The sequence below is a fragment of the Xenopus laevis genome, chromosome 9_10S (genome assembly GCF_017654675.1).
Source record: "Xenopus laevis strain J_2021 chromosome 9_10S, Xenopus_laevis_v10.1, whole genome shotgun sequence".
NCBI classification, from domain to species: Eukaryota; Metazoa; Chordata; class Amphibia; order Anura; family Pipidae; genus Xenopus; species Xenopus laevis.
Window position 1 is genome coordinate 63,072,570 of NC_054388.1, and position 16,083 is coordinate 63,088,652.

The window sequence follows — 16,083 nt, forward strand, 5'->3', positions numbered from 1 at the left end:
ACAGCAGCTGCACACATATGCAAATTGGCAATTAATAGTATAGCATTCTGCAAATAAAAAAAAAAATCCAAACTAAAAATTCATTGGAATTACCTGAGCTCTAACCTTAGCGTTAAGCTGGAGTTATTTCTTTCTTTCTTGTGTTTTTTGAATGGACAAGGATTAATTGCCCTCTGGAGGTTGTTTCTCCAGTTTTCTTCCTTAAGAACCTTTTCTTGTTTTGCAGCTGTAAGATGATAATTGAATGGAATAAATATAAGAAAACAGGCTTAGGATAATGTTACAAGGGGCGATTTGGATCATTTTGTCCCCCTGATGTTTTGTAAGGGACACAACGCTACCATTACCATTTGGGAAGATTAATTTAAGTAGGAGAATAATTATTATGCTGCAAAGTAATTGCCAATATGCTTTTCAATTTTAATAACTTGCTTAGATGAATATATACTCTAATGGATAGGTTGCCAAAGCCAAGCTACAGTTTGTACCCTAGACAAAACTCATGCCAAAAAATAAAAAGTATGTGTAATATTACAGATATTATATGTTATTATGATCATAAGAAAGGTTCACATAGAGAGTGGTGAAATGACCTGCTGCCCTAGCAGCAACATTTGTTATGACAATCTCCCTAAAATAAAAATGACTTATTAACCTTTCCTAACACAATCTAGTAGTACAAGTGTATATTACATATATGAGAACAATTTTTTCAACATTAAAGTAGGCTAGCAGCCCCCAGAGAAGTCTCTACCTCAGCCCCATGCTTTATGGCAATTTTCACTAATCCATTAAAAAAATGGCTATCTATCTAGAAACCTGTAAGTAGTTTAATGTCCAACATTAAGCTCTGAACGAACTGTGAATATAGTGTCGGTTGTTGTGGAAGCGTGTTGAGCTATTAAGGTGGCCATAGATGTGCAGGTTTACCTACAATGTCGGATGAATGAATGGATGTCCCCATCTCCCGATCTACCACTAACCTTCAGTTTTAATAAAGTAGTAAAAGAACAGATCAGACAATGTTCTGCCCTGACAGCGTACAAAAGTTATGTCCAACAAACGCTGGTGACAGTCTCCCATTGAAGGTCATCAGATCGGCAATACATGCAGGGATATTATTGGCAGCTGACAGAAATTTTCTAACCTGTCTGATCGACAGATCGACATGGCACGAAAAATGTCAGGACACTGCACATACGATCCGAAAATCATACGAATTGAGGATTTGTACGATTAAATACAGGGTGGAACTGAGGGGCCCGGAGCCCACAGGGACCGTTGTCCAGGGCCCCCTCTGGCTTCCCCGCCCGCCCCCTACCGTGATGCGACGCTCTGCGCTTACACTTGTAGGAGTGATCGGCGTGCACGCATGAAGGCGCGCTTGGCATGCGCATGCGCAGGTGGCGTAGTGCAGACATTTTTTTTGGCGGAATCCCAATTTGGGGGGAGGGGTCCTGGCCCAGCAGGGGGCCCATGAGGGTTGGGGCCCACCGTTTTTCTCCCGGTTTCCTGCCAGGCCAGACCGACACTGATTATATCTGTACATCTATGGCCATCTTTAGCCCAAGGCTACATTATATAGCTTGAGAAGCCAGTTTGTTAAGCTGGCCATAGACGTGCAGAATTTATATCGGACGAACGATCGTTCATTCCATCTCTCAACCTGCCACTAACCATTCACATCAAATAAAATAGTAAAATAACAGTTCTGCCCCTGACAGCAATCAGACAAGAGTTATGTCCAACAAAAGCTGGTCTCCCACTGATATCGGCAAAACATGCAAAGATATTATTGGTAGCCGACAGAAATTTTCTAACCTGTCCGATCGTCTGGCCAAGGCAAGAAAAATGACGAGACACTCCACACATGGTTCGAAAATCGTACGAAGCGGAGATTCGTACAATCAAATCTTTGCGTCTATGGCCAGCTTTAGGGAATTGCTAGAACTGAGATAGAACATATAAATAGGCCTTAATTCCCACATCTTTTGGTAATTCCCCAGGAAATTATACTATGACCACAACACATTAACAGCCTTAACTAATCTTGTGCCTTGGTGTAAATGAGATTATCATTGCTGCTGTAGACAAGTGCTCTGTGCAGCACAGCATTGCTCCCAGTGAAGGTCAAGCCAAGACATGGTATCACTCAATGCTGGTACACCAGAAGGTGCCACTTTCTAGCCTCCAGCTTTTTGGAAGCTCATCAGATTTGATAATACAACCCCCGACAAATTCCCTGATCTGGGACTATTAAAACAGACCTGTGATTCTTTTTATTAATGGCAATTATAGATCTGTTAAATATCTGTTAAGAATGTTCAAACATACCAGATTGTTTAATAAACATTAGACAAGCTAACAACAAAAATGACTATATATTGTAATACAGAAATTGTCTTCTATGGATATCAATAAATTAATTAAAATGAAATGTAAAACAAACCAATTGATTTATTAGACATAATATCCATTGTGTATATTCCACAAAAATGTACACTTTAGAATTCCTAATGATAATGTACCATCAACAGACAGACTAGCACATTTCAGGTACTGGCTTAGCCTGAGTAACTCCAAGAGCAACTGAACTTGAGCCTTGTGCTTGGATGTATTTATGGCTATAATTGCAGTATTGTAAAATAAAAGTGCTGAGTTTTTATTTAATAAGATAGAATAATTCATAGAATTAATACCATATTTGCTTTTAAGGAATGGTATAAAACACATGTAAAAAAAAAAACATCTGTTTTAGGACATGGGTCTTTACCACTATTTTTTTATTAAGTTTTACTTAAACCTTTCACCCTGACACAAAAAACTGTATAATAAAAGTCCTTTTCAAATTAAACATGAAATCCAATTTTTCATTTTTATTAAAGCATTCATAGCTGTTGTAAGCTCATTTAAAAATCTCAACTGCCAATCAAATATTGTCTGTCCCTCCTCTATGCCTGAGGCATAGAGGTGGGGCAGACAATTACTTTCACTTTCCATTCAGCACTTCCTAGATGTCACTGCTCTCCCCACATCCCCCCAGTTCTCTTAACCATTTAATTGTGTAGCCAGGGCATGGGGATGGACATTGTGTCCACCATTCTGGTGCACAAACAAGATTCTGAGATGACCCAAGGCTTGCCTTAATAACAGTGTCCACAAAATGGCTCCTGCCTGCTTGCTATAATTATGAATTCGCAGACTGAAGGAAACAAGATTTAAATAATTTATATAGTGTTATTTAAGTTCATTTTGATTGACTAATGTGATAAAATAGGATTTTGAATCATTTTTTTGGGTGATGGGTCCCCTTTAAAAGTAAAACAATTTTACAGCTTATTTTATGAACCTATTCAAGTCTAATATTTACATGATTGACAAGAGGTCATGGGCAGTTAATGAAGCACAATCAGTATTTGCACTGGTAGTACAAAGAAAACCAGCAGGTTATCATATTATCTGACAACTGATAAGTGGTGTTAATTAAATGCTATATAACTCAGAATCACACCTATTGCAAAGTTAATTTGAAGAAAAAAAAAATATATATTAATATATATGCTTGTGAGTGTGTGTGTATATATATTGTCCACCATACAAAGGCTCGAAAATTAGCCACTTATAATGGTGATGCTATATTGATATAGTTAAACAACATATTGTGTTATAATCATAGAGTTGAGATATCACAACTTTATTTGCAACAATATTATTATACAAGTGTGATATCACAAATTTCTTGCAAGAAATAGGGGCCACATTTACTAAGGGTCGAATTTCGAAGTTAAAAAACGAATTTGATACTTCGATAGTCAAAGTATTTTTTCGGCCATTTTCGATCGAAGTAAAAATTGTTCTATCGATCGATTAAATCATTTGGATCTAATGATTCGAACGATTTTACCAAAAAATACTTTGACTACTCAAAATTTAACCAAAGGTTATAGGAGGTCCCCCATACACTAAACAGCAATTCGGCAGGTTTAAGGTGGCGAAGTGTCTAAGTCGAATTTTTTAAAGAGACAGTACTTCGATTTTTGAGGTCGAATTCTTTGTAATTCGGATCGAATTTGGCCTATTCGATGGTCAAAGTACCCAAAAATTACTTCAAAATTCGAAGTTTTTGAATTCAAAAATTCACTTTGACCCTTAGTAAATGGGCCCCTTAGTGTCTGTCAACTGTATGAATGCAGGAGCCACTAACAGTTAAACATTTAGAATTTACAAACTGTTTGGGTCACAAGAGAAGGCTACTGAATTTGCTTTAGACAAGAGGGGGGTAAAGGCACTAGTACAGCTAGACATGTTGCCTAGAGGTGCCACTAATATCATGGAAAAACAAAGTTTCATAAGAATGATTATGTGGATGGTGGCCAGAAAACCCCAACCAATATTCATTTACTTTTACAATATTGGTCAGTTCGGGGACTGTTGCAGCTACTTTCTACTTCTGGCTACTCTGACGGAACGTAGCAACAGAAAGGCAGCCATAAAGTGCTACTTTACCAAGAGCAATTAAGAGCAATTTACCAAAGGAAGTGCTAATCTGCATTGTATTGGTAACTCCCGCACAATGTGTGATGCACCCTATTAAGCACATACCTCCTGATGCACTCAAATTCAGAAAAATTTTGATTTGCGTAAATGTTTGCACTTTGTACATTGCAGTTGTGTTCATCAGTGAGCCTTTTTATATGTACAATTTCCTTTGTAAGATTTAAAAATAATTCTAAGATAATACATAGGGAGAACCATGTTCATAAGCAGGTAGTTGTCTAATGACATATGTCTAATTAAAATCAACATTACTTACAATTAGGCATAAACAGTCAATAGCATCTGTAGTTAAAAGAGAACATTTGATTTTAAATTGTAGAAGCAGACAGAATTAATTGGATAAAACCGCCTACATAAAAAATTAAAAGTACTAAAAATTATTACATTTAAAAAGATAAAGTGATACTGACATGTTCCTCTAACTTTAAGAAACACAAGTGTTATCGGGCATGGATCACACAAAAGTGACCTTGAGCCACCCTCAGCACTTACCATTACCAATAAAGAGCCACCGACATGCAGAGAGAAACATTTCATTGGTCATAATAGGCTGGAATGCAAAAATTAACAGTAAATCAGTCTTCAGAAAGATTATACCAGCCCTATCCCAGCATGACTGATAACCAACTTCCCATGCTCAGGTAACTGCACATTTGGACTGCAGACACTGGTGACATTTGGAAGTTTTCCTACCTTTTACATTAATGTTTTTATGGAAGTGGAAAAAGATATCAATTGTGACATTAGCTATAAGCAATCAAACTATTGCTATGTGACACGTGGGGGCATATTCATCCAAGCACCTCCTGGGCACCACCTTCTACTAAGCATGGACTACAGACACCAGCAGAAAATGACCGACAAATTACATTTTAGCTATATGAGGATTGCAAAAAAGTAGGATGGTATTAACAAGAAGGAGCAACAAAATGGCAAAATTATAGAGCGGAGAAGGGGAGAGAAAATTATAAAACAGAATGGAAAGGAGAAGATAAGAAAATAAGAGAAAAACAGAACAGGAAAAGAAGCAAAGACCATAGAAGGAAAATGGAGAGAGAGAAAAGGTGATGAATACATAGCAGTTAAATTAGGGTTAAGGCATGATAAACTGGAGTTTAGTATAGAGTGTACAGGAGAAAAGACTGGTAGAAAACAGACTGGAAGTGGTTGAAGTGAAAAAGACTGTTTTGTAACAATGTTTTGGTCTGGGGGGGGGCCGGGTCCAAAGCTGTGCCACGCTGTGGCATTGATCAGCTGCTATGTGCCAGCACTCAAAATCAAGTCCCCCAGCAAACAGTGTGACTGAGTAGTAAGACCAACAGTGCACTTACCTAGGCTTACTAATTGGCTGGTGACTGGTGAAAGCAAATGAGCATTCAAATAAACAAAAAGGATAACTATTTTTTTATTAACTGTTATTTTTGGATAAAGGTTTGTATAGTTAACTACTTTGGTTTAATTGTTTTAATTTTTTGGTTTAGCTTGCCTTAGTCTCAGTCTTAGGTGCTAACTAGCAACGTTTTGTATGCTTTTGTGTTTACAGCAACCCCTGAGACTCCAGTGGAGCTTGCGCTAGTCAGTGGATAGCTGCTATTAAGTGGGTTATCTTTAAGTGGAGACCCTGTCATTTGGTGTTTTAAGCACAGGAGTTGAAGTGTGGACTCTGTAAGTGAAGTTACAAACACAGGAGTTCCAAACTAGGTCAACAATTTGCTTGTGTTAGAGCACTAACACTCTGACAATCTTAAGAGGAGTCTCTTGTTTATTGAGCAGGACCTAGCTGGGTCAGATAGTTTGGAGGGACCAGAACAACAGCAGGATGATGAGGCACTTAGCTGGGTGGCAGTTAGAAAATCTAGTGTGGGCAAAAGGAAAAGGGAGGCTGCTCCAGGGGTTTATACATCCCAACAGATTTGTCAGATTGTGTGAAGAAGATGGAAGTGTGAACTCTGCATTAGCAGTTCTAGATGGGGCTGATCTCTCTAACAGCCTGGAGACCAGTTTCTCTTGTAGTGGTGGGGAGGAGAGTCGAGCCAGGCCTAAACAGATTGTGGTTCTAGGGGATTCAATTATTAGGAAAGTGAATAGGGTAATTTGTCGTCCAGATCGCTACAACCGAACAGTTTGCTGTCTTCCTGGTGCCAGGGTTCGGCATGTGATTGATCAGGTAGACAAATTATTGGGTGGGGCTAGGCATGAACAAACTGTCTTAGTACATATTAGTAGTAATGACAAAATTACTCGTAGATGGACCTTAAGGAATAAATTTAGGATCTAGGCTCAAAGGAAAGGTCTTCCAATGTCATTTTCTCAAAAAAAAATTCCTGTGCCACACTCAGGTTTAGGAAGACAGTGGGAGCTTAGGGTCTTGTTGTTGGAAGGAAGGGTTTGGGTTCCTAGAGCATTGAGCTGATTTGTCTTTGGAGTACAATCTATAAAGATCTATGCAATTCTCCATTAAATATTGTTGATATCAGAGGGAAAATAGTAACCTCCTCTGTATGCTGACAAATGAATGGAGTTTGTCAAGTAAAATCTAAAACTGATATAATTTGTATCACTGAGACCTGGTAGGATGAAATATGTGAATGGGCTATCAATTTAAAAGGCTACACCCTTTTTAGGAGGGACAGACGGATTAAAAAGGGTGGAGGAGTTTGTCTTTATGTAAAACCCAAATTAAAGCCATGCTCTAAAGAAATAACCATGGATGGCACTGGGGAGGGTGTGGAATCCCTTTGAGTTGAGATTTCGACTGGGCAAAAAGATACAAAAACATTATCATTGGTGTATGCTATAAACCACCTTGAATAAGTGACGAGTTTCAGGTACAGCTACTTTTACAAATGGAGGCTTCTTCACAACTAGGTCAAGTTATTATTATGGGTGACTTCAATTATCCAGACATTGACTGGGGTAATGGGGTTTCCAGTCAAAAAAAAAGCTAATGGGTTTATAAATATGCTTAATGAAAACTTTTTATTTCAGCTAGTTCAAGAACCTATTAGGAATTACTCTTTTGGACCTGGTAACAACTAATAATACTGAATTCATATCTAGCATTTGTGTGGGTGAGCATTTAGAGGCAACTGTATAAGGGAGTAATTAAAACAATTAACTTTAGATGGTATAGGGCATCTCTGCAATATATTAACTTGGAAATGCTTTTCACAGAGTTATACACAGAAGAGTCTGGATGTCTTTAAAATGCTGCTTAATAAATATACATGCCTGTACATTCCCTCCCCTTGTAAGCAAGGGACGTTGTTGCAAAGCAAAACCTTTGTGGTTTGACAGAAGTGTTGGTGTTGAGGTTGGTAAGAAAAGGCTTGCTTTTAAGGCTTTCAATTTAACTGGGACAGCCGAAATCTCTGTCACATATAAGAATGCTAATAAATCTTGCAAAAAAGCTATCAGACAGGCTAAAATCGATATGGAAATGGTATTGCAGCAAGAAGTATAATGAACCCAGAATGTAAATAGTAAAAAATAAAGCAGGATGGAACCCTTGTTGGCAGAGATGGGGGGGGGGTTCAGAAAAGAAATAACGTAGAGAACTGTTATTTTTCATCTGTCTACACAAGAACCAAGTAATGAAGCTTTCCTTCTTAATAGTCCCAATTCTATTTATACAACGTGCATGCTTCACGCAAGGGGAAATTCAAAAGAGACTAGAACATGTTAAGATAGGGTAGAACTGCATGGGCGATTTAGGTCCGATGCAATGACATGCGACAAAACACTGGCGTCAAGTCGGATGCGCCAGATGTAAGGTAAAAAATAGTGATGTCGCATGCAGTCGCAGTGTGCATCCTACACGACAGGACTGTCGGATGCAGATGCTACATGCTGCATCTGCATCCGACAGTTGTGTCGTGTCGGATACCTCAACTTCATCCAACATTTCTATTTCTTACCTTATTTCCGGCGCATCTGACTTGACGCCAGAGTTTCGTCTCGTGGCGTTGGATCGGACCTAAATCGCCCATGTAGTTCTACCCTTAAACAAAGGTCCAGGACCAGATGGTATTCATCCCAGGGTACTAAACGAGCTTAGCTCTGTGATTGCCAAACTTTGTTATTTAATTTTTCATTATTCATTGAGGTCTGGCATGGTGTCAAGAGAATTGCTAATGTGGTGCCGCTATTCCTTTTCTCAGCCTCAAAATTATAGGCCAGTTAGTCTTACATCAGTGGTAGGAAAGCTTTTCGAAGGGTTATTTAGGGATAAGATACTGGACTTCATAGCAAATCATAATACTATGAGCTTGTTCCAGCATGGTTTTTTGCGCAACCGATCTTGCCAAACAAATTGAATTGCCTTTTATGTAGGGATGCACCGAATCCAGGATTAGGTTTGGGATTCAAACCTAATTTGCATATGCAAATTAGGGGCGGGGAGGGAAATCGTGTGACTTTTTGTCACAAAACAAGGAAGTAAAAAATGTTTTCCCCTTCCCACCCCTCCCATCTTAGAAAGTAAATAGCATAGCGAGACAAAAAGGCATCTATGGGACTGGGGGCAGGGTCAGAACATTGACTTTTCTGCTAAAGACTTCTGAAAACCCAGACTAAAGGTCTGTTAGGCCCTTGGTTTAGAAATGTACTAAACAGTTTTATAGTACAGTACTTACAGAAATCCTGTTCCCATAATTTTCCTGAGGAAATGTTATACCAAGGACAGATTATAAGTATCTGTATTGATAAACATATTCATGCAAACACACCGGTAGATGAACCCAGGACCAATTCTCTATCTCTACATTCCCAAACAAGCCTTTTAACCTAAGATTAATCTGTGAGAAATCTGGCTGTTTCCACACACACAAAAAACACTGGGACCCCCAATGCCACTGTAAAAACAGAGCCTTAAAAATGAAAATAATTTTCTGCTGCAGAAATCACAGGGAACCTGTACACTTCAGAGTTAGAACCAGAATAACCTAAGGTTAGCAGATTACTTTTGGTCTTCTTCTAAATTAGGCCTTATTTTGTCCATGAGTTTGTAAAATGTGCCCCGTTTGCACAAAAATACTGGAGCCCTCTAATGACATTGCAAAAAAAAAAAAAAAAAAAATTGGTGAATTTCACTCATTTCCTATTAAAGGGGTTGTTCACTTTCCAAAACTTTTTTCAGTTCAGCTTTTTTCAAATAGTTCACCATAAACAAAGACTTTTTTCAATTGTTTTCCATCTTTAATTACCGTTTTCCCAAAATTTTATATTTCTGTCTCCAGTGTTTCAGTCTGGCAACTCAGTAATACAGGTGCAGATTCTGAACTGTTACAATTTGCTCTATTTAGTTGCTACACTTCTTATCAGTTTCTGTGGAATATTAGAAACTATTGTATCAATTGTAACAGCTGCCTGTAATGAAACACAAAGTCACAAATAGAAAGTACAATGTAATTGGAAAAAGTATTTATTTCTGGTGAACTGTCTGAAATCAACTGAATTGAAAAATGTATCTGAAGGTGATCAACCCATTTAAAAAGACTGGAACCCTAAAAAACACAACAAAAAAACCCTAAAAAATATTACTTTATTTCACCCAGCCATAGTGTGCCCAAAAACACTTCTCTAGTAAAACTGGGAGAAGAGGCTCTGATGGCAGTAGGTACTGTTGGCTACCAGGAAACAAAAGCCTGGGGCCCTGCAACTCCACCTTATGAAAACCTTAAAACCAAAGATTATTGTTGGTATTTCTTACCCATACAATTCTCCTAAGTTAGCCCATATGTTGCCCTTAAATTGTGAAAAATATGGTACTAGACTTCTTCCAGTTTTGGAACTCAAAACAACTGAAAGTCTGATTATGGATAAATGTGGGTAACAGCTGTCTAACTCCTTCCTGGAACAGAGGGAAAACCTGCCAGCACCAGTCTTTGCTGATACCCTTTTTGAACCCCCAGAATTTCTGCTGCAGAACTAAGGGGGCAGATTTATCAAATTGTGAGATATATCAAAAACTCACCCACTTTCTATTCATTCCTATGTGACTTTTAGAATAATATTTTTCAACGGGTGAAAAGTTGAGTTCACCATTTGATAAATACACTTCTACAAATCCCATAGAAATGAATGAATAGAACGTTTTTTTCCTTTGGTAAACTCTAATCATATTTTAATGGATCTGAGATTACTTTTAGTAAATTTCCAATTTTCTTTGCCTAAATTACCCCTTGTAACTGAATTGTGAAATGACCGCCCCTTTTTTTCTGTTTTGCACAAAGAGCCTAAAACCCAAGATTAATTTTGAAAAATTTTCCCCATCATTTAATTCATTAAATTAACCATTGCGAGAAAAACCTGCCCATTGTTTGCAAAAAAAAAAAAAAAAACCCACTAGTTACTGCCACAATAAAAAAAATACATTCACCTGGTCATGGTTTGCAAAAAAACTCTTTCCAGTTCTGATTTAGTTGGGAAAAGATGATCTGAAACAGAGGCGTAAGTAGATATTAATGGGCCCCACAAAAAAAAACCCGGTGGGCCCAGCCCCCTCCCTTGATCTCCGGGCCCCCAAATAAAAATGAATGGATGCACCGGTAGTGCATGCGCATCAGCATTCGCACAAGCACACCGGAGTTTGCACACAAACACAGATGTTCACGCATGTGTGCTGGTGTGCGCCAAGACATTCGCTCATGTGCGTGGGGGGCCAGAGTATAGTAACCCTGGCCCTACAGCAAATTATTTTTCAGACCCCTAAAATGTCTAAAGGTTGACCTGCTTTACCAATATGTATTGAGCTTTTTTATGAATTAGAGCCTCATGGGGACCCTATACTTCCCAGGGCCCCTATACCTCTAGCCCCCCCCCCCCCCGCAGCCACAGGGTACCTCCCAACTGTCCCGTTTTTAGAGGGACAGTCCCTCTTTTGACAGCTCAACCTGCAGTCCCTCATTTGTACTGGGAAGTTCATTTTTCTCTGCACTGAACAGCCAGAAAAAGAAACTAAGTTTCTAACTTAATTGTCTTTTGGCAGAGAGCCCAGAACAGCTACAACGGAAGATAAGATACATTTGTAACAATTCAAATGTATCTAGATAAACAAATAAGTAATTGTAACAATATAAGAAAACAGGTCCCTTGGGAAAAGTTAGACTCACAGTTTTAAGGGCAATTCACCTTCATTAGCAAAACTGTACTAACTAAAAAAAGACCCACAGAAATATGTTCAAACATTTATAACCTGCAACATTTTGTAAAATAAACATGGCAATTACGGGTCATGGCCACAAAGTGGGCGTGGTCAAAATCGCCACACTTTTTTGTCCCTCTTTTTATTTCCAAAATGTTGGGAGGTATGTTCTGCTTTCTCTGTAGCTACGCCCCTGATCTGAAGCCAGCAAGGACTGTTGACAAACTGAAAAAAAGGTTATTCTACAAAATTAAAAACTGATAGTGAAAATCACTACAGTGCTGCTATTAGACTATACTGAGGCAGCGTGCCATCCATACGCGTAAACCTCCCAAGACGTGTGCGTGATGCATCATGGCGCACACGCGTAGTAATGACGCCGCAGTCTCGCGTGATGATAGTTCTGATTCGGGATTTCCTGTAAGACAGAAGCAATTTGCTTGCTAATACCGGCTTTGTGTAAGTAGTGATTCGGGACTGTGGGTTGTGTTAAGATTATCGGGACCGCGGGACCATTGGGCTGTATGTACATGTTCTTATATTTTAATAGCTGAACAATTGGAGAAGCCTAGCAGTTGGCTCGGGTAATACTGCATACTCATCCCGGCAAGCGTTGTGAAGTCATGGCGTTTGCACTGGGCCCACAGCATTACAGGGCAGCTTTACCTGAGCCTTAACTTCTAATATGATGCGGAGAGCAATCGTTTAATGCTGTTTGCAGTTGGTCTTCTTTGCCTTTTTAATGATTTGTGAATAAGCATTTTCGATGCTTTCTGACTTGGAATTTGAAATGCTGTATGGTTGCTAGGTGTTACGTACCCTAGCAACTATGATGCAGTGAAGAAGTCAGAATGGGAGATTAATAGGAGTGGGCCGGAACAGAAAACCAATACGAACAGCAATTTAATGGAATCTTCACAGGCAAATAGGCAATGTCTTTTTTTTTTTTTGTTTACTGGGACAAGTTAACCATAATAAATAGCATCTTGAAATGCAGGCAGACAACTACTGAATAAATAATGAAGACCAGTTAAAACATTGCTGAGATTAGTTCCCTCTATTACATACTAAAAGTTAGTTAAGAGGTGATCTTCCCCTTTACTTAATGTGTAACCTTATCTGTGTTGACCGACAACTCTCTCTATCCATCTGCCATTAAATTTTTATTTTAACAAAAAATGTGGCAGGTTATACAAATTGTTTTTTTTTGTTTTGTTTTTTTTTTGCAATTTATTGGGCCCCTTGAGCTCTAACTTTGGTCCTGCATCTTGACTGATGTCAACCATATGACAGTCAGGAAACTGGAGCATGAGGGGCCAGCCTGTGGCAAATTAGATAGCCATACTTTATTTTTCTGTTTACTTCTTGGGTGAAGTTGTCTTTTTTTTTTCTTGTTTGTTCTATCTCTGTTTTACTTCAAATATTACCTCTACATATATTCTTTATTTGTATCTAAAATGCATTGAGAGGAAAGCACAAAAAGCAGCATGTGCATATTTACAAAGGCTTAGCAGTGTATTCAAACATATGTTGGTCTGCTGACCCCAGGATCTCGGTGAAGTTGGGACGGGGCCAGATATTCTTGGCCAGTTTTCGACCAACATATATGTAATGCACTCTGAACTCTGATTATTTTTGATTTCTTGCCCAATCAATCTGTCATGGGGCAGGCCACCCTTAAAGGAATTGTTCAGTATAAAAATAAACATGTTTTTCATATAGTTAGTTAGCCAAACATGTAAACTATAAAGGCTGCAGTTACATAATAACCAGAACACTACTTCCTGTTTTTCAGCTCGCTTGGTTTATACTGACTGGTTACCAGGCAGTAACCAATCAGAGACTTGAGGGGGGGCATGGGTCATATCTGTCGCTTTTGAATCTGAGCTGAATGCGGAGGATCAATTGCAAACTCACTGAACAGATATGTACCATCTGGCCCCATTCAAGTCGCTGGCTAGCTCAGAGTTATAGAGCTGAAAAGCAGGAAGTAGTGTTCTGGCTATTATTTTAGACATCCAGTCACTCCAGTCTTTATACATTACATTTTTGGCTAACTAATTATATTAGAAATGTTTTTTTTATTTTGCACAGTCTGTCTATTTACCCAGTTTTTATTTTCACACTGAACTGTTCCTTTAAAGAGGAACTATCGCTAAAATGAAAATTAAATACAAGCTACCTCATACTAAAGTAAGAAACTTTCTAAATACAATCAATTAAAAATTCAATGCATTGTTTCTGAAATAAAGTTTATATTCACTATTCCTCTCTCCGCATCTGTTTCTCTTCATTCTATCTTCATGCAGCAGTTGGGTGTCAGATGAATGATCCAATAAATCTTATGGGGGGGGGGGCTCCCTTTCCTAGCAGATGTACAGTCATATAAAAAAGTTTGGGAACCCCTCTTAATTCTTTGGGGTTATGTTTCTCATTAACATGCCTTATGGAAACAGTAGTATTTCAGCAGTGACAAAGTTTATTGGATTAACAGAAAATCTGCATCATAAAATGAGGTGTATAAATTTTGGGCACCCCAATAGACATGTTCCATCAATACTTAGTTGAGCCTCCTTTTGCAAATGTAACAGCATCCTATAGCCTTTGATGAGTGTCTGGATGGCGGTATTTTTGACCATTCATCAATACAAAATCTCTCCAGTTCAGTTAAATTTGATGGCTGCCGAGCATGGACAGCCTGCTTCAAATCATCATTTTTCAAACCATGATACTGAACAGTCTTTGTTTTCAGATCTTTTGAGAGTTGCTTTGAGGATCCCATGCTGTCACTCTTCAGAGGAGAGTCAAACAGAAGCACAATTTGCAATTGGCCACCTTAGGGCCCTTACTCACAGGCGTTTGAAGCTGCGCTCCCCTGCGTCCGGTTTTATGTGTTCAGTCGCAGTGGAGCGGCTGTACTCACACAGACGAATGTAAGCACCAAACGCAAGTAAAATGCAACATGCTGCGTCCCAACCTGAGAATGCAGGGGAGCCCAGCTTCAAACGCCTGTGAGTAAGGGCCCTTAAATACCTTTTCTCTTGATTGGACACACCTGCCTATGAAGTTCAAGACTTAATGAGCTAATCCAACCAATTTGGTGTTGCCAGTAATCAGTATTGAGCAGTTACATGCATTCAAACACATGCATTCAAACACCCAGTTTTTCACATTTGATTTAATTACATATAACTGAATACTGCTTCACTAAAAATCTTTCTTCAGAAAACTGAAGACATACTACTGTTATCTTTTTTTGTTTAAAGTGGAGTAAATTGTTATGCAGGCTGAGAGGGGTTCTCAAACCTTTTCATATGACTGTAGTAGAGCTCACTCAAATAACTGATTCAAGTACAAACAAAATCTAAAAAAAACTGCCTTTTGCACAAATTCTGCATGTAGAGTGACAGGATTTCTGGTGGTTTTAATATTGAGCTCTAATACGTCTAGGCAAAAGGAGCCCCCCCCCCCTAAAGATATGTTAGTAAGCTTAAAGGGAATCTGTCTTGCAGTGCAGCAGTAAAGAGTGACTAAAGTTTATCACGTCTCATGACTGTGGGCACCTGTGAAACTGGTGATATGTCTAGCCACATCCAATTTAAAAAATAGCTATAAGAAAAATCTGTTTGCTCTTTTGAATAACAGCACTATTAACTGACATTTTGAAACAAACATGTTTTTCTGTGACCGTATCCATTTAAAAAAATTGTTCATTATAAAAATTGGGTAAATAGTTTGCGCAAAATAAAATGTTTTCAATACAGTTAGCCAAAAATAAGATCTATAAAGGCTGGAGTCACTGGATGTGTAACATAATAGCCAGAACACTACTTCCTCCTTTGCAGCTCTCTTGGTTTCCACTGAAGGGGGGGGGGCACATGGGTCATATCTTTTGCTTTTGAGTCTGACCTCCATGCTAAGGATCAATTGCAAACTCACTGTCCCATGTGGCCCCCCTTATAGTCACCAACCTACTAAGAGCTAAAAAGCAGGAAGTAGTTTTCTGGCTTTTATGTTGGACATCCAGTCACTTCAGCCTTTATACATTAAACTTTTAACGTACTGACTATATTAGAATTTTTTTTTATTTTGCACAGCCTATTTATTTACCCAGTTTTTTTTTTCTTTTTACAATGAACTGTTCCTTTAAGCAGTTTCAGTATGATCAGTGATCTTAATGGCCATCTGGTTAGATGGGTGACGGGTCTGTATGCAACCAGTTGTATTTTCTTTGTTTTTTTCAGGCTACCTTTTGTTCGCGAATTGTAACTTGAATTATTTAAAATGGGAACTAAACATTTTTTTTCGCATTTCATATTCACCTTCCATTTTTTAAATATACTGCACATGATTAAAAATCACAGTTTGATCTAGATGGAACA

At 38.5% G+C, this 16,083-nt stretch overlaps 1 protein-coding gene across 3 annotated transcripts in view; it reads left to right on the forward strand.

Annotated features, from left to right (window-relative positions):
• The first annotated feature begins 12,121 nt into the window (after window positions 1–12,121).
• The window catches only part of psmd14.S (proteasome 26S subunit, non-ATPase 14 S homeolog), a 57,014-nt gene continuing 53,052 nt past the window's right edge, over window positions 12,122–16,083 (forward strand). The window contains 1 exon segment of one of the 3 annotated variants that reach the window (NM_001087262.1): window positions 12,122–12,160. The gene's annotated coding sequence lies outside the window, so the exon portion shown is untranslated. 3 annotated transcript variants of the gene reach the window in all.